Source organism: Notothenia rossii (assembly GCF_949606895.1).
Source record: "Notothenia rossii genome assembly, chromosome: 10".
NCBI lineage: Eukaryota > Metazoa > Chordata > Actinopteri > Perciformes > Nototheniidae > Notothenia > Notothenia rossii.
The window spans coordinates 30,293,140-30,312,870 of record NC_136908.1 but is presented as its reverse complement, the minus strand read 5'-3'; the positions used below and the strand labels follow the sequence as shown (position 1 = coordinate 30,312,870).

Below are 19,731 nucleotides of genomic sequence, written 5' to 3'. Positions count from 1 at the left end.
GTGGACCACGAAGGAGGCGATCATCATCCCCATCCCCAAAGACCCTGCATGGCATGGAAATCTCCTCCTCCTGGAACAATTCTACACCCAGCATATGCTCCCTGTGTTGGCCAGTAGAGAGGAGGACATTTAAATAAACATACTCTTAACACCCTCGGACTCTGCGTTGTGTTTCGTATGTGTGATGGGGTGTTATGCAGAAGGGAGGAAAACAGGACACAGCAGATTGGGATTGTGGTGGAGATGCTGAGCAGTTATTTAATTGTTGCATTTAATTATTATTATACTGCGTGCTTCTTAGTTATTCCATCTTTTGCTGTAACATGGATCTGTATGTAACTCTATATTTACTTGTTATCTACCACACTTCCTTCTACATCATACACCATCATTATACATGGTGTATATAGGATATATATATATTTGTATACATATCTGTAAATTGTATAATTTTATTTTTCGTATTTGGGATTTCTCTTTTGTCCACTCAAATACACTTGGCCCTTTCTCTTTTCCATGTGGAAAATGGCAGCTGCATATTCTGCTTTTCTCATCTGGCTCCCTGTCTGCTCGTCTACAATGTTATTACCAATATTTCACAAATTCTTCATGTAAACTTAAGAGCACAGCTCTATGTTGAGTGTCAACTTTGCTTGGTTCATCTTGGGGGGCAGCTACATGGATGTCGGTGCAGTCCACAATAATTTTGCAGTTGAAGTCAGAACAAATTTATTATTGACTCAGAATGAAGCACAACTTCATGTCATACCATTGAATTTATTTGTAATTGTGTAAAAAAATATGAGCATTGATTAGCAAGCAGGACCTGCAGGAACAGAGAAGGGTGATGGATGGAGCTGGGAAGAGAGAAGAATAAAGAAAACAGATCAACTTTATTATCGGATATTAAAAATTCTATTTCAAAACAAGTTGCAGCTCCTACAGTTTTCTAGTATGTAAAGATGATTTCACATGACCAATGCAAAATATCACACTCAATACATGTGTGTCTCTGGGGGGTGCATTGTGCCTTTTATGTAACCAAATACTATTACGTACAGTGGAAATCAGGTTGCCAGAGCAGGTCAGTCCAGTGTGCTTGTTCCTCAGGGTCTCAGGAGTTACAGGTGAGGAAAATATCACACTCAATACATGTGTGTCTCTGAGGGGTGCATTGTGCCTTTGATGTATATAAATAATATACCATAACCAAATACTATTACGTACAGTGGAAATCAGGTTGCCAGAGCAGGTCAGTCCAGTATGAAAGAAAATAAATAAAAGAGAAAAAGGTCAGTAACAACACTTTAAAGTAACAACACTGAATAATTATCTCTTTTAATAATTTTCTCTCAGTAATCACTGAACTACTGTCTTTCCAACAAACAGATTGACTCACTCTCACTATCATCACAATGAAACACGTCCAGAAGAATGTCATGCAAAGCTGCCTGCCTTCCTTCCTTCCTTCCTTCGACCCTCCCTGAACTGCCTGATCTTTTAATGTTCAATGTTAACCATTTGTGCAGATAGCATTAAGTAGAAAAGATCGCTGATGCTAATGTAGCGTTAGCCTACCTCCCACCCCTTTAGCACCTGGTGGAGGGGGCGATAGGCTACTCTTCAAATGTTTCACAAAATACTTACCATCATGACTACTCTTACTGTTTAACATTTTGGTTTACTTCATGTTAAGGCTAATACAAATGACAAGGCTAAGTAATGTAATGTAATGCTAACTAACATGCTCGCTACTAGCTAGGTAGCTAACTTGACTATGTTCCATGCAAAACATGTATATTACCTGATATGTTTGGTCCAACGACTCCTGGTCCTTTCATCAGACGGGAAGCGATAGAACGAGCAAGTGGTATGATCACTTTTGTGATTACAACCTGGTACAAAGCACACAGGCATCTTGTAAAAGTGAATTTATTGGAGCAATCTCTTATATTTATTGGAGGGAATAAATCAGTCTTCTTCTTCTTCTTCTTCTTCTTCTTCTTCTTTGCTTTAATTGCGAGATCTTCTTCTTCTTTGCTTTGCGAGTCGCAGCCAGTCTTGGGTTGCGTTCCGATAATCCAAAAATCAGCTCCTAAATTCTAACCCTATCTCCTATTCCTTGACCTCTGAGTGAAACGTCACGGGGTTAAGGGATAGTGGATAGGAGAATTCAAAAGGACTTAGGAGAAGAGACTGCGGTAGGCCTACTTTAGAGAATCCGAATGCACTTTCACTATCTGAAGTGTTAATGATGCGCCAGCGGACGTCATTGTGTGCGTCTGCTGCTGTGGTGAAACTATGGAAACAACAGTGTTCTATACACGGACTACATGGATGTTTAATAAGAACGAGGGACTCATCTAGAGACTCTGCGCCGTGCTCTGATGCTGTTGTTTTATGCTTTATGAACGTGGACAACAGAGAAACATATTCTTCATGACCAAAGTTGTAATTGAAATAAAAAAGGAAAGTGAAATGTATGCTCGTCACACTCTCCCTCCGGTCCACATTAATACAAATGATCCCAATACGTATGATTGTATGAAAATATCTTAAAATCAATACAAATGTATTTATTATAAACGTTAGTCCTTAACATCTATCACTGTGTATATCACCATTCAAACATCTTTTAAAAGTTGAACAAACCCACACAGCTCAGTGAAATGTTGACTTTATTTGATCATTTCAGTAAAAACTGACGTTCATATTTCTCTTTTTGATTATAATACTGATGAACGTTCAAAACAAAGCACTTTGGCAACTTACCACATACGTTTTAAAATGCTTAATAAGCACCGTAACTTTCATGATATAATTTCTCCGTCATAATCGTTTGTTTCCGTGAACGGCCGACTGTTGTGTGACGCAAATGCTGCGGCTGCAAGGTATTGTGGGGCAGCATTTTCTCCTCTCCTTTCGGTAAGGGAGGTCCAGTGGTTCCTAAGCTAAAGGAGGTTATAAAGGAAGTTTGAAACCTCCTTTCCTTTCATTTGGAGAATTGGAACGGCACTTAACATGGCTGGCACTGACGTACTTCCGGGTCATTTCACTTGGTTAGGAAGGTTCCTAAGCTAAATTGACTATTGGAACGCAACCTTGGAGCATTATCGCATCACTATGACATCACTTACGCGACCCAGAATGCATTTGGGATTTGTAGTCTTTCTAGTTGCGTATTTTCATAGTCTTATATTTCAACAGTTTTACGACAAACTGTGACTTTTTTTACATGGAAATGATTGTTTAAGATTGACAAACATCATATGTGTCATTCGTGGCACAATTCAAACGGGATCAAAAGATAACTTTTCTCTCTCCATTGACTTCATTGTATAATTTTCTGCTTCCGGGGTCCCATGGAGGCTCGCGGAAGGGGAGGGACTTCGCCTCTCTATTGTTGCGTCAGCTTCACACGTAAAACACATGACGAATAGCAGAATAACAACGTGGATGAGCTCCTGGAGGAGGAAGCCGGAAGTGGAACGAAGGTCGGAGACGCGTGACAGAAAGCTCAGAGAGAATCGGAAAACTCGGATACATACAGAAACGGTAGCATTGGACTGTTATTTTTGGGCGGATTTGCATAAACTGTACATTGAGTGTTTCATCATGTCAACCAGCTCAGATGGTAGCCAAAGAGACGATATGGACTGGATGATATCCAAAGCTGCGAGGAAGAAAATATATTTGAAAGAAAGAGATAGTTCAGTAAGAGCTAGAAGTTGGTCGGATTGGTCGGGTGAAGCAGACAAGGCTAATCAAAGCAAAAAATCAAAAATCAGTCAAAGTGTCAGCCAAGCAATTTTGGATAAAGAACTAGAACACGAGTGGAAAGTTGTAATATAATTCAATCAGGATGGTGGGCATTACCACCCGATTAAACTTACCAAAGCAATTGAAAAAGAGATTGGAAAAATTAAATTGGCTAAATTCATGAACAACAAGCGGGTTTTGATACATGCCAATAACGAACAGCAGCAGGAAAAGATTCTGGGAATGAACTCACTGAATGGGGAGAAAATGAAGGCGCATGTACCAGGAGCAATGGCAAAACTGAGAGGAGTAATTGCAGGAGTACCATTGGACATGTCAGTGGAAGATATGAAAAGTGAATTAAAAGGAGGTAAAGTAGTGGAAGTCAAAAGGCTTAAAAGCAAACAGGATGGCACACTCAAAGAAACGTTATCAGTTCTCATTCAGTTTGAGAGAACATTACCTAAGGCAGTACAAACGGGATATTTGAACTTCATTGTTAGGGAGTACATTCCCAAACCTCTCAGGTGTTACGCATGTCAACGAATGGGGCAAACAGCACAGCAGTGTAAAGGGCGGCTAAGTTGTGCGAGATGCGGAGGAAAACATGAGTATGGAAAATGTGAAAAGGATGCAAAGTTTAAATGTTGTAACTGCGGAGGAGATCACAGTGCTGCGTTTGGAGGATGTGAAGTGCAGAGAGAGGCCAGAGAGGTGCAGAGGGTTAAGATTACAAACAAAGTTTCATATGCAGAAGCAATAAAGAAAGTAAGGGGAACAATAACAATCAATAAGACCCCTAGTGGAATGGAGCAGAGCATTACAATACAAAATGGCAGGAGCACACCAAAAAGTAATCTTCAAATCCAACCCCACAGCGCCACCAAGAGTAAAGAGGATGATGATGTTCTAGGGGTGAAAAAGGTGAATTTTGTGGTATTCATATGCCATACTGTAAATGTTGCATTACAGTTAAAAAAGAAAAGTGATAGAATCAAAGCCATTGTGGAGGCAGCTGGAAAATTCCTAGACATGAAAGATATTAAAGCAGATCAGATACATGCAATGTTAGCTATAAATGGAGCTGGGGAAAATGAAAATCAGGATGAGGGTTAGATCCTTAATCATGGTTCTGCACATATTACAGTGGAAGGCAAGAAGCCTCATAGCTAATGGTCAAGAATTCAAGAAATATATATATGAGCTAGAGGTGGTCCCTGAGGTAATATGTGTGCAAGAAACCTGGTTACGACCTCAATTAGACTTTTTCATTCCAGGATTTAGCTGTATAAGGCATGATAGAGCTAATAGTCAAAATGGTGGAGGGTGTGCCACGTTCCTCAAAGATGGTGTGGCATATAGGGAGGTGCAATCTCCTGATGATATAGAGTGTATTATAGTGGACATTTGCAACCCTAGGAAACAAGATAACATTAGGATAATCAATTCATACAACCCATGTAAAAATCTAACCACTGATATATTTAAAGAAATAGCAGGCAATAAACATAGGAAGGAATTTTGGTGTGGTGATTTCAATGCACACAACAGTCTATGGGGCAGCAACCATACAGATAGTAACGGAAATATAGGGGAAGAAATGCTGGAGGAAAGAACACTAGTAGGCCTTAATGATGGACATGGCACAAGAGTAGATGTGCACAGGGGGAAAGTCTCATGCCTGGATCTGACATTAGTGTCAAACTGTTTGGTTCATACATGCGAATGGTTTGTTTTGAATAGCTCCACTGTAGGAAGTGACCATTATCCAGTGCTTACTAAAATGAATACTAATGTATATATGCAGGAAGGAGATGTAATAACCAGGTGGTGCTTTGCTAAAGCTGATTGGGGGAAATTTAGGATATGGTGTGAGGAGTCGGTAAACCTGATAACATCAGAGGGAAGGATAGAGGTAATTACAAGCCAAATAACGCAACATATACTGAATACAGCAGAGAACAGTATACCCAAAACAACAATCAAGGGTAGGAAGAAAGTGTTGCCATGGTGGAATGAGGAATGCAGCAGGGCTATTAAAGAGCGAAATAATGCATTTAGAGAATTAAAGAAAAACATTACGCAAAATAATGTTATAGAGTTTCAAAGGAAAAGGGCAGCTGCTATAAGGACAATTAAATATACAAAAAAGAGAACATGGAGAGAATTTTGTTCTACCATTGGCAGAGGAGTTAAATTAGGTGATGTCTGGTCCATGTTTAAGCGGATGAGTGGGAAAAGGAAATCCATTAAAATTCCAGCCTTGGTGGATGGGGAGAGGCTGGCAGTGACCGATAAAGAGAAGGCAGATATGTTAGGAAGGACACTTGCAGCAGTACATAGTGGGGAGCATCTCAGTGATATTCATAGGCAGCAAAAACAGCAGTTCCTAGCAGAGAATGAAAACGTGAAGGAGAAGAGACAGGATAATAGGTTGGCTCTGGATGTGGAATTTACAATATCAGAACTCAAAATAGCCTTACAAGGTACAGGATATACAGCCCCAGGACAAGACCAGCTATGCTATGCTATGTTTAGACAATTACCTATGGAAACTATGAAAATGGTGTTGAGTCTTTTCAATAAAATCTGGAGAGAAGGAGATATGCCAAGTGTGTGGAAAACAGCAATCGTGCTACCATTCAATAAGCCAGGGAAAGATACAGCTAACCCTAGTAACTACAGACCAATAGCTCTTACATCACACCTATGTAAATGGATGGAAAAGATCATTGTCCGTAGGCTCTGACATGTACTGGAACAGAAAGGGCTGCTGAGTAGTTTTCAGAGCGGATTTCGTAAAGGGCGTTCCACAATAGATGCGCTAGTAAGAGTGAGTAACGATGTGGAAAAAACATTGAAAATGAAAGAGATAATGGCAATAGTGTACTTTTGACATTGAAAAGGCGTATGACTCTATGTGGAGGGATGGGTTACTGATGAAATTGGGTAGAATGGGTATTGGAGGGAGAATGTACAATTGGGTAAGGGCCTTTTTAACAGACAGGACATTTAGAGTAAAGGTTGGAGCAGATATTTCCAACAATTTTGAAATAGAAAATGGTATTCCCCAAGGGAGTGCAGTCAGTCCAATATTATTTAACATCATGATTAATGATATATTTACAAGCTTAGACACATGCATACAATCGGCTCTGTACGCAGATGATGGGGCTATTTGGATGAGGGGAAGAAATGCCCCATACGTAATGGAGAATATAGCTAGAGCGATTACAAAAGTGGAGAGGTGGTCATATAACTGGGGATTCAAAATGTCAGAAAGCAAGTCATGCTACATGGTATTTACAAACAAACGCAAGATTGATGGCCAACAGCTAACACTATATGAGCGTCCAATGACAAAGGTGAATGAGTTCAAATACCTAGGACTGTGGTTTGATAGCAAATACACATGGAAAATGCATATTAATCAAGTGGAAACAAAATGCAAAAACGTATTAAATTTATTGCGAGCTGTAGCTGGATGCAACTGGGGCGCAGATAAACAAGCATTAATAGACATTTACAGATCAATTATGAGGTCCACAATAGACTATGGTTGTATAGTATATGGAGCAGCAGCAAAAACATCGCTTTTAAAAATTGATAGAATACAATATAAAGCATTGTGTATTGGAGCAATAAAGTCATCCCCTATTAATGCAGTTCTGATAGAAGCAGGAGAGACACCTTTGGAGATCAGAAGAGAGAAACTTGCTCTGTCATACTGGGTCAGACTACAAGGTAGTGGAGAAGAAAATATTCCAAACAGAATATTACAGGATTGCTGGGAATATGCAAAATTCCAGGGACGTGGGTTTGGCTGGACGAGTAAGGAAAGAACGAGGGCATATGGAGTGGAGAATATCACGTTTGCCAAAGCAACCCCATTTAGCAGTGTTCCCCCATGGCTGTTCCCAGAAGCTACAATTGATATGAGTATTGTAGAAAGGAAAAAAGAGTGGCAAATAAATGAAGTGGGAATTAAAACAAGTATGTATCTGAACGAAAAGTACTACAATTACCTACAAATTTATAAAGATGGCTCTAAGAACAAGGAAGAGCGTGTTGGAGTTGGCATATACATCCCAGACTTTAAAATATCTATTTTAAAAAGAACATCTGATCAATTATCAGTGTATACAGCAGAAATGCTTGCTGTAATAATAGGATTGCAGTGGGTTGAAGAGGTCAGACCAGATAGGGTGGTTATATGTACAGATTCATTGTCCATATTACAAAGCATACAATCAACAACAACTACTAGAGAAGACATTCTCATAGAACTGAATCATAGCCTGTTAAGACTGCACAGAAGCGGCATAGATCTTCAGTTCTGCTGGGTGCCTGCACATGAGGGGGTGAAAGGGAACGAGTGTGCTGATAGATTAGCAAAAACTGCACTACAAAAGCAAATAACACTACCAGTTCAACTTAGTAAAGGAGAAGGAAAAGCAGTCATTAAGAAGAAAGGGAGGGAGATCTGGCGGAAAAGGTGGGAGAAAGACCAGAAAGGCAAGGACTATCACAAAGTACAAAATACAATTACAATTAATATTCATAAAGAAAGAAACAGAAGGGAGGAAATCATGATGGCTAGACTCCGAATAAATCACACGGCTTTGAACAGTACGCTGTATATCATGGGGAAAAGTGACAGTAACAAGTGTGGGGAACTGTGCAGTAAAAGAAGATGTAGAATATATATTGTTACATTGTGACATCTATAAAGCGGAAAGAGAACAATTAACGGCTAAAGTCTTAGAGGCAGAGACGGAGTGGAGTGTGGTTGGTGTTTTGGGAACAAAAGGAGAGGGAGTAAAAGCTACCAGAAAGGCACTGTTTAAATTCTTGAGTGAAACTGGGGTAGGAAAAAGAATTTAACATTAGGTCAGGAAAGAACATAGATTTGTTTTGTTTTTTGTTTTGTTTTATTTACTTAATGGTTTTATTTATTTATTTATTTTTATTTTATTTTGATTAGAACATAGGTTAATGAGTTGGAATGATGTGATGATGCATACTCATGTACAGTAGGTGGCGGTATGCACCTTTTAAGTTGTTTGCAATCCGCCAAAAGCAAGAGAAGAAGAAGAATAAGAATAACAACGTTAGCCGAGCTCTTTGTTTTCCTGTGAAAGTACTGTATGTGTGAGTTCCAACAGTTCTAGTCCACCTGAGTCTCTGTGTGACAGGATAAACCTGTCTGAATGGACTATGTGCACTTTACATTCACGGTTGCCTCCAAAGCTATTCAAGTTAGCTTAGCCTGCTAGCTGGAAACCCGGAGTTAGCAACACAGCGCTATTCAGAGTGATAATTTGACAGAGAAAACGGAGTGTATTTGGAGGAAAAGTTGCTGTTATTTAGTAAACATGTGTAAAGTTCAAATGCTGAGAGCGTTGGTGAAGCAGCGGCTCAATGCGGCTGTTGAAGATATATTTGTTCTGTTTGAAAGAACTATAGAAGAGTACGAGGAGGAACTGTCTCGTGCGAAAGTAGAGCATGAGCGACACCGGAAACTACTGGACGCTGTGTTTCAGCCTCAGATTCGGCTACACAGAGCAGGTCTGTACACTTCACTTCCCCTTAACATTACATATGCACAAGAAACGTATGAACGTCTGTTGCTGAATCAGCTACAGACTGCAGACAGGGTGTTCTGGAGGTACTTGTACTTATTTTTCCTTTACGCTACTTAATACTTTTTCTCCACTACATTTATTTTACAGCTTTAGTTACTTTGCATATTTAGATTATTAAAAACGAATACCTTATGGTTTATAATTATAGATTCAACAACCCAGCAGTATATCAATTAATTCAAATACCGATACCTGCTTCAACATTAAAGTGATAAATACATTTATGCATCAAGAATCAGTAGTTAAATTTTATTTGGTACATTTACTCATACTGTTCTTAAGTACTATTTTGTCCTACTTGCACTTTACATGAGTATTTTCATATTATGCCACTGTTACTCAACTACATTTTGGTGGAAAACAGTCTATTTTTTACCCCACTACATTTATTTAACACTCAGATACTTTTTACATTTAAAGACACATACATTTGTTATATATGATGCATGACGGCCCGTCCACACAGCGGCGTGCGTTGACGCTTCATCATTCACTTTGAATGGGGTGACGTCACTTTTTGCCGAACTGCATTTTGGGAAGCGATGCGACGCGTTGCTGGCGTTGCTCGCTTCAAAAGTTGAGCAATATTCAACTTTTGGCGCCTCGGCAGAAGCGTCAGCCAATGAAATCATGTTTATGCAAATCTGCCAGTACAAGCGCTAGCCAATCAAACAGCGTATATGCTGAGAGAGACTACGCATGTCATTTCCTCATATTCCAAAAAATGGAGGAAAAATTCATTATAGCGGTAGTGAATCACCCAGTGCTGTATGATCAGTCTCTGTTCACCTACCGGGATACAAACCGCAGGAGCCAGGCATGGAGGGAGGTGGCAGAGACAGTGGGTGAAACTGGTAGTTTTTCGCCTGTTTGGGGATTTTATATCCAGTTTACTTCGTTTTAACATTGCTATTGCTTTGTATTGGGGTCGGGAGATTCATGTGATTGGTTGTTGGTTGCGTTGCTCGCAAAAAATCCCCAAGCTTCAGACACGCCCACCGCCAAGCGTCACGCACGTGACAACGCGAGCAACGCGAGCAACGCGACCAACAACCAATCACATGAATCTCCCGCCCCCGACATACAAAGCAAAAAACATTCCATGCTAGCTATATATACTGTCTATGCCTGCTGGCTTTCCATTCAAAGTTAAAACGAGGTACACTGGATATAAACTCCCCAAACAGGCGAAAACCTACCAGTTTCACCCACTATCTCTGCCACCTCCCTCCATGCCTGGCTCCTCCGGTTTGTATCCCGGTAGATGAACAGAGACTGATCATACAGCACCGGGTGATTCACTACCGCAATGATTATTTTCTCCTCCACTTTATGGAACATTTAGAAATGGCCTGCGGTATGGCTCTCGCAGCATACGCGCAGTTTGATTGGCTAGCAGTTGTACTGGCAGATTTTCATAAACGGGATTTGATTGGCTGACGCTTCCGTTGAAGCTTCAAAAGTTGAACATGATTCAACTTTGAACATGGTTCAACTTTTGACGCGAGCAACGCGTAGCCACGCTCCCCACAATGCAGTTCGGCGAAGCGTGACGTCACCCCATTCAAAGTGAATGGGCAGAAGCGTTGAAGCTTCAACGCACGCCGCTGTGTGGACGGGCCGTGTGGACGGACCCCATGTTTAAAAAGAAAATCTAAAGTTCGCTATCCTTCGTCACTTTGAAAAACTACAACATTTAATCTCTTGTATTTGTATGTGTAAGTGAATAAAACACAATATTATAATAATCTATGATTACAAAAAATACATTAAAAAGAGCCATTGTGCATAATGACTACTGTTTTTACTTTTGAAACTTGCAGTACATTTTTGCAGATAATACAACTGTACTAGTATTTTAAGACCAATGTATATCTACTTTTACTTAAAGGTAGGGCTGGGCGATATGGTCTCTAAATGATATCGCGATATTTACTGACTATATCGCGATATACGATATATATCGCGATATTCTGAAATGTCCTCTAAAACACATACATTTTTTTTATTTAACCCCTTTATGTTTATGATGATTCTAGTAGTCCCTGCAACATATAGAGAACCGCAGTGACGCGTCGTAAAACCCGGAAGTAAACTTCTTCCGGTTCCTTCGCGAAAAACCAATGCAAATTCTCCATAGGATTTTGGAAAATAGCTCGAAATGAGGTCTGTGGTTGACACACATTTAAGAGAGGGATCACGTTTTGTTCAGCCGGATAATCTCCACATGTCAACCCTACTTTTATAATTTTGAATCATAAATCTAGTCGCCAAAAGCGAAATGCTAACGTTATGCTATAAACCAGGGGTGTCAAACGTACGGCCCGCGGGCCGGATCAGGCCCGTGAACAAGTTTAATCCGGCCCGCGAGATGATTTTGGAAAGTATAAAAAATAAAAAGAGCTGCAATTTTTCAATGAAAGAAACTGCTGTTCTAAATGTGTCCACTGGGTGTCGCAATAGCAATTATGTGAAGCGAGCAAACTATGTATAACGGGGCTGAGGAAGTAATCCTGTGTTTACAGTCTATCGTGCTTGGCTTCCTCACTCCCCAAAATGTCGCTATCAAAAAAGAGAAAAGTGGACACAGAGTGCAGAGTTTTCCAAGAAAAATGGTCATCCTCCTATTTATTCACGGAAGTGAATGGGAAACCCGTGTGTTTGGTTTGTTCGCAGCACGTTTCAGTGCTGAAAGAATATAACCTTCGTCGCCACTATGAGACTCAACATGCCGACAAATATGATAACTTGAAAGGAAAACAGAGAAGCGAAAAGGTGAAGGAATTGCTGGCGGGTCTGAAAAAACAGCAGTCTGTGTTTACTCATAGCCGAGAAATCGGCGATGCTGCAGTGAAAGCCAGCTACCTTATTGCTAATGAAATTGCAGTGGCTTCAAAACCATTTAGCGAGGGTGAATTTGTGAAGACATGCATGCTGACAGCTGCAGAGATTGTGTGCCCTGAAAAGCGTCAAGCTTTTGAAAATATCAGCCTGACAAGAAACACAGTTGCACACAGGATTTCTGATCTTTCGGAGGATTTGGACAGCCAATTGAAGCGCAAAGTTAAGTCGTTTATTGCGTTTTCAGTTGCAATTGATGAAAGCACGGACATTACAGATGTTGCGCAACTGGCCATATTCATCCGCGGAGTTGATAATACTTTGACCGTAACCGAGGAGTTTGTGGAGTTGGTGCCGATGACGGATACCACGACAGTGGCTGATATTTTCAACACACTCGAGGGTGCCCTGGACAGAGTCGGAGTGGACTGGTCACGCGCTGTCAGCGTGGCTACAGACGGTGCGCCTTCAATGATCGGGAAAAAAGCAGGTGTTGTGACGAAATTCAGGGAAAAAGTGCAGACTGCAAATGGAGGACGTGATTTTTGGACTTTTCACTGTATTTTGCACCAGGAGGCATTGTGTTGCAAGTCATTAAAGATGGATAACGTCATGAAGGTGGTCGTCCAAACTGTTAATTTCATCCGATCAAGAGGCTTGAATCACCGTCAGTTTGACAACCTTCTCAGAGATAAAGACCACAACTACGGCCTGCCTTACCACACCGAGGTAAGATGGTTAAGCCGAGGCATTGTGCTGAGGCGTTTCTTTGATTTACGAGAGGAAATTGAACAATTCATGAAACAAAAAGGCAGACCAGTGTTAGAATTTAAGTCCAAAGAATGGATGCAGGATCTTGCGTTCATGGTGGATGTTACAGAGCACTTGAATAACTTGAACACAATGCTGCAGGGGCGCAACAAAGTTGTAACGCAGTATTATGACAGCGTATGTGCGTTCAAGTTGAAGCTGTCATTGTGGGAGACGCAGCTCGCGGGAGGTGATGCAGCGCACTTTCCTTGTCTGAAAAATGTGTGCGATACCCAACATGTCGCAGACATGAAGCGGTTCAAAGATAAACTAATAGGACTATTGCGGGAGTTTGAGCAACGCTTTCAGATTTTTGGTGAACTGGAGAAAGACTTCAAAGTTTTCTGCTCGCCATTCACCGCGAATGCCTCTGATCTGCCCGTCAACATTCAACTTGAAATAATAGACTTGCAGTGTGACTCAGATTTGAAGGGGAAATTTGCTGCAGCTGGCTTAGACACATTTTATCAGTATCTTTTGCCAGGTTACCCCAACTTGACAGCCCTTGCTGCAAAAGTGTTGTGCATGTTTGGAACCACGTATATTTGTGAGCAAGTTTTCTCTGTAATGAGCATCAATAAAACAAAGCTGCGCTCAAGGCTCACGCACAAGCACTTAAATGACATCCTGAAATTGGCTGCCACTCAGGCTTTGACCCCTGATATTGATGCACTTGTGAAAGCTAAAAGATGCCAGGTTTCAGGAGCAAAAACAACAGTGGGTAACCCAACTTAAAATGCTGCATAAGACACTGCACCCTGATATAGTTATCTAAAAAATGATTGTCTTCTGTGCAGATTGAAAGAAAGTGAACAGTGTGTGATTTACTGTAATAATGACAGTAACTTCAGTTCATAAGTTAGGTTTGTTGAAATTGTTCATGCATTGCACAGCTTTTATTTATCAATAAGTAATGTAGCCTACAAGGCAGGAAGTAAGTAACTCAACCCTCTTGAAAAGTTTCTACCTCAATTTGTCTCAATCATTTGGTGAGTTAGTACAGGATTAATATGTTAAAATGACAAATTAGTTATTTGAGAAGAGTTTTTGTATTTTGTTCATTCCCAGTATATGACTTAATGTTGTTGTATGGCTTTTTGTTGATACGCCAAGTCTAAATGTGCTTGTACTGTTATTGCACTAAAGTTCACTAAACTTAAACAAAGAAAACAATCTGAAGTTGTCGTCATTTTTTTGTTATTATGCTATGATTTTACCGCTCCGGCCCACTTGGGAATAGATTTTCCTCCATGTGGCCCCTGAGCTAAAATGAGTTTGACACCCCTGCTATAAACGAACTACAAGCCAGTACAGCAGCAGGGTCGCACGACTTCAACGTCACGCCAATTTAAGATCGTTTCAACTGACTTGCACTGAAACTGCACTTTGAACACTTTAAATATATTGTAGCGTTCGCGGCTCCGCCGCACGGGTGGCTAACTACTTAAATGAGGAGGACACGATGGCTGTAATTTATCCGGGTTTTATTACCCTACAAACAGACTAAACCCCGGGGTTGGAAGACTGCCCAAAACAACAAAGATAGGTAGCGGTATTGTCTCTTAGCTCTCTCAGGATCCCTCACTAGCTCTCCCGCCGTAGCTTGACCCTCTTCCGGTCACTTGTAAACCCCACCCCCTTTTTCTCCCCGCCCTATCCGGCTAACTAGGGCAACGTCTTCCCCCCAACAATCCCCTTGTGAGTCTCTCCCAGTTCAGCAATGCAGGGTCGCTACATTGCCCCCCCCGGTAATTCCTCGTCCCCGAGGTAGAGCAACACTTTGAAAGCGAACCGGCATCCGTCGCTCCCTCTGCGACCTCCTTACTCCATGATTCACTTGTGGAGTAGTATTCCGTGGCACTATTGCTCCCAGCGGGGTCACCACCTCCCCTTGAAGGACATCCAGTGGCTGCATCGGTGGGTCTCTCCTTCGGCGGGGGGGCCCGCGCCGTGCTCTAGTAGGGGTCACAGGAAAGGCTGGCTGTTGGTCCCCTTTGTAAGGTGCCATCCTATCCCGGTGCAGTACCACTGTGCGCCCTCTGGGAACCAGTTTGACCCTATAAACCACCTCCCCCACTCTCTCGACCACGTAGCAAGGGCCAACCCATGTGCTATCCAGCTTGGGGCAACGGCCCTTCACTCTCTTTGGTCCATACACCCAGGCAAGGTCCCCAGCCTGGAAATCCTGACCTTTGACGTGCACGTCATAGACCCGCTTTTGGCGGACACCTGCCTGTTGAGACTGGTTTCTGGCGAAGCTGTGGGCCTTTTCTAGACGATCCTGCAGCCGCCTGGCATACTCCGGACCAGCCAAGGCATCAGGTGCATCCGGAGGCCGTCCATACATCAACTCCGGTGGCGTTCTGAGCTCCCGGCCCAACATCAACAACGCCGGAGTACAGCCGGTTGAGTCTTGGACTGCACTGCGGTAAGCCATGAGGATGAGGGGTATCTGCAGGTCCCAGTCACTTTGATCCGGGGCAGTGGTGAGGGCCAGCTGAGCACCCAAGGTCCTCATGAACCGTTCCACTAAACCGTCGCTTTGTGGGTGAAGTGGGGTGGTCCTAGTTTTCTTAATGCCAAGCTGGCTACACATTGCTGCGAAAACCTGTGACTCAAAGTTCCGTCCTTGGTCGGAATGAAGCTCAGAGGGGGTGCCAAAGCGGCTGAACATCCCTTGCACCAAGGCCTCTGCTACGGTGGTTGCCTCCTGGTCAGGCAGGGGATACGCTTCCGGCCATTTTGTGAAGTAGTCAATGGCGACTAGCACATACCGATTCCCTCCAGTAGTACGGGGGAGTGGCCCCAGTATATCGACGGCTACTCGGTCCATCGGTGCCCCCACACAATGTTGCTGCAAGGGTGCACGGGACTGGCCCTGGGGTCCTTTACGAGCCGTACAGGCATCACAGCGGCGGCAGTAGTCCTCAACATCCCTCCGGCTCAGGCCCCAATAGAATGTCTGTCTTAGTCGCCGCAACGTCTTTGTTACTCCGAAGTGTCCAACTCCAGGGGATCCATGATGCACCTGGAGCACTTCTTTGCGGAGGTCTTTAGGTACAACGACTTGCCAGCGTTCCTCTCCGGTGGCGGGTTCCCGCCAGCACCTCTTCAGGACTCCTTCCTGGAGTTCCACTCCCGGCCATTGAGACCAGAGTCCTCGGACGGTGGCAGAGAGGGCAACCACCTCATCCCAAGGCGGCCGCACGTCGGACTCCAGCCATCCCATGACCATTTTAAGGTCAGGGTCTTCAAGCTGCATCTCTCTCCACCTATTCGCATTGTTGGGTAAGAGGGCCCGACAGACCACCATCCCCGGGTTCAGGTTCACCGCTTCCCGCTCATCAGCACGGTCACAGTGGGAACAACCTGGGGCGCACGGCCGGCGAGAGAGACTGTCTGCGTTCGTGTGAATTTCTCCAGCCCTATGTTGTATGGTGAACTGAAAAGCCTGGAGCTGTTCGATCCACCTTGCTACTTGTCCTTCCGGTTCCTTAAAGGACATAAGCCACTTCAACGCAGCATGGTCGGTTCTGATGATGAATGGGAGGCCACAGAGGACATGCTTGAAATGCCCCACAGCATCAATCACCGCCAGCAGTTCTTTGCGAGTTACACAGTAGTTCTTCTCCGGTTTATCAAGGGTGCGACTGTGATACGCAACAACCCGCTCTCCTTCTGGGGTTAACTGCGAGAGTACAGCGCCAATGCCCGTGTTGCTGGCATCCGTGTCAAGGAGGAATGGCAGCTCTGGGTTAGGGGCAACCAGCACCGGGTCTTCGCATAATACGCGCTTCAGCTGTTGGAACGCTGCATCCTGGTCAGGTCCCCACTTAAAGGGTGTGTCCTTGCGCATCAAGCTGAACATAGGCGCAGCGACCGTCGAGAATCCCGCCACAAAACGCCGGTAGTAGGACGCTAATCCTAAAAAGGACCTCAGCTGGTGGATATCTGTGGGGGTGGGCCAGTCCCGGACGGCTCCAACCTTGTCCGGTTCCGTCCTGATGCCGGCTCCACTGACTCGGTGCCCCAGGAAGGAGACCTCACGTCGCAGCAACATGCACTTCCCAGGATGAAGCTTTAGGCCTGCACCCTTGATCCGCTCTAAAACCTCCCTCAGGTTCTCGAGCGCGGAGTCAAAGCTGGGTCCATGTGCGAGGAGATCATCCAAGTAGATGAGACAACGCTCCGGGGGCACACCAGCGAGGACCTTCTCCATTAGCCTTTCGAATGTTGCTGGGGCATTACACAACCCGAATGGCATGGTTGTAAACTGCCACAGGCCACGTCCTGTGGTGAAGGCAGTCTTGGCTTTGTCCTCTGGGGCCATGGCCACCTGCCAATAACCGCTCCGGAGGTCCAAAGAGGAAAACCATGCAGAGCCGGCCACATAGTCAAGAGACTCATCTATCCGAGGCAGTGGATAGGAGTCTTTTACAGTCTTGTCGTTCAACGGCCGATAGTCGACACAAAACCTCCAGCCTCCGGCCTTTCTTGGGGCCATTACGACCGAGGAAGCCCAGGGGCTTTCTGAAGGTTCGATAATGCCAGCCTCTTTCATCTCTTGTATCATTTGGTTAGCAGCTGCTTTGCGGGCGTAGGGGACTCGCCTAGGCCGTTGCCGGATTGGCTGTGCGTCCCCTGTATCGATAGAGTGCTGGACCAAGTGTGTGCAGCCTACATCGTTGGGGTGGGTGGAAAAACTGTGTCGATACTTATACAAAAGGTCCCAGAGCTTATCCTGTTGATCTGAGGTCAGGCCCTCCCGATTCTCCTCCCAAAGGTCTGCGACCGTTGAATTCGCTGCGGCTTCCATTTCAGCCTCGGGGGTTACAGTTGCGGTCTGTACAATGGCCGGTACCGGTGGCTGGCCGTGTACCACCGAGTCTGATGGTGGGTGGTTTTCATCCAGTGGGGGAATAGGGCTCTCTGCGAAAGGGGGCCCCCACTGTGGAGGATCCAGCCAACCTGGTGGGTCTCCCTGCACTACAACGTCCCCGGCGCCCTCCTTGAGGAAGGGGATAGACTCCCCGCCTGGAAAGGTAATAGCTTGTGCGTTAAAATCCAATGTTGCTCTTGCCCTAAACAGAAAGTCTTGTCCAATCACACAGTTCTCTCTGAGTTTTGCAACCCAGACCGGTTGCCGCACTGAATATGCTCCTACTTGGATGTGTGCTTCACACCTCCCCAGCATGGGAGCCTCTCCCCCGGTGATGGTAATGAGAGGGACCTCGGTGGCTTGGGGTTGAGTTCCGGCTGGCAGGAGATCCGGGTGTAGAACAGTTGCAGTGGAGCCTGAGTCCAGCAGGGCATGGGTCCCTTGACCATTGACCAGTACAGGTATTCTGCAGCAGTCTGTGGGGAAGGTGTCAAGGGAGCAAAGGGCGTGAGCAGAGGGGAGGTGGAGTATTCTAATCACCGGTTGAGTGTCACAGTCTCTGGGGGGCAAGGGTTGGCTCGGTCGACTCCCCTCTACACCGAGCCCCGCCCGTTTCCCGGCGCTGAACCCTCCGGAGCGGTGACAGGAGCTGGACAAAAGCACCATGTATGGCCTTTTTGGTGGCAATTATAGCAGGCTTGACTCTGTCGACCCTCTGGGGGCAACGGTGGGCTCTCTGTGCCGAGCGGAGGAGGGTTGGGTCTAGGAGGCTTATACGTTTGAGCCTTAGGTCGTGTCAATGTCTGCGTGGAGCCATTTTCAAAACCCTCCAGGAAGATGTCCTCCACCACCAGTGCTTTCTCTAGAGCTGCTCCCAAGGTCTGTGGGTCTGCGAGCCGGACTTGCTGCCGTAATGGGATGGGCTGCAGGCCACGGATGAATGCCTCCTTCGTTAGCACCAAGCGGGTTGCATCATCGAAATCGGGGAATCCTCTTTGAGCCAGGTAGCGCAGTTCCGCTGCAAAAACTCCTAGCTTCTCTCCAGGACCCCGCATCCGCTCATTAAACCTCTGCCGCATCACAACTGCAGGGGCAGTGTTTCCAAAACGTCTCTCCAGTGCTCTGGAAATAGCTAGTGGGTTCTCAAGATCAGCAGCAGTCACATCAAGTAGTACTTTTCTAGCTTCACCCTCCAGGGCGGATATTAAATGGACTGCTCTCTTTGCAGGGGACCAGCCATTCGCAGTCGCTAGGAGGTTGAACTGGGCCCAGTACGTTTCCCATGAAGTGAGCCCATCATAGCGTCCGACCTTTAGCTGGCCTTCCCTGGGGAAAGGTGTCGGTCCCTGCACATTCATCAATGCCGTGGTGAGGGCGGTGGTCAGAGCAGCTACCACATCGCTGGTTTGGCTATTGGTAGTAGAGGGACTAGCCGAGCCCGCAGTCAGGGAGCTACCTTGGCCGAGTCCATTGGCGGTGTAGGTATTTGCTTTGGGGCATGTACTTGGGTGGGGGGTTGTTGTTGGGCATGGGACATCAACAGTGATATGAGCATCCTTAACGTTAGCAGGTTCGGAGCTCACACTGGCATTGTCAGTAGCATGGTTAGAATTTACATTGCAATAGGGCTCATGAGGTTTAGCCCCAACATCTTGTGCTTCCCCTCCCCTCATGGATTTAATGTCACTTTTTGAGTTATTGAGAACATTTCCCAAAGCACGCTCCATTGCAATGCTCATTTTCTGCATAAAACGTTCCTCTAGACTTTCTGTAATGTCTTTCTCCAACTCAGGGATA

The 19,731-nt window shown here is 44.6% G+C and overlaps 1 long non-coding RNA gene across 1 annotated transcript; it reads right to left on the bottom strand.

Annotated features, from left to right (window-relative positions):
• Window positions 1-719: 719 nt before the first annotated feature.
• Window positions 720-1,996, bottom strand: LOC307022594. Its single transcript, XR_013803448.1, has 3 exons — window positions 1,805-1,996; window positions 1,060-1,216; window positions 720-857 (listed from the first exon to the last, which is right to left on the bottom strand). It is a non-coding gene; the product is annotated as an uncharacterized lncRNA (long non-coding RNA).
• Window positions 1,997-19,731: the final 17,735 nt, after the last annotated feature.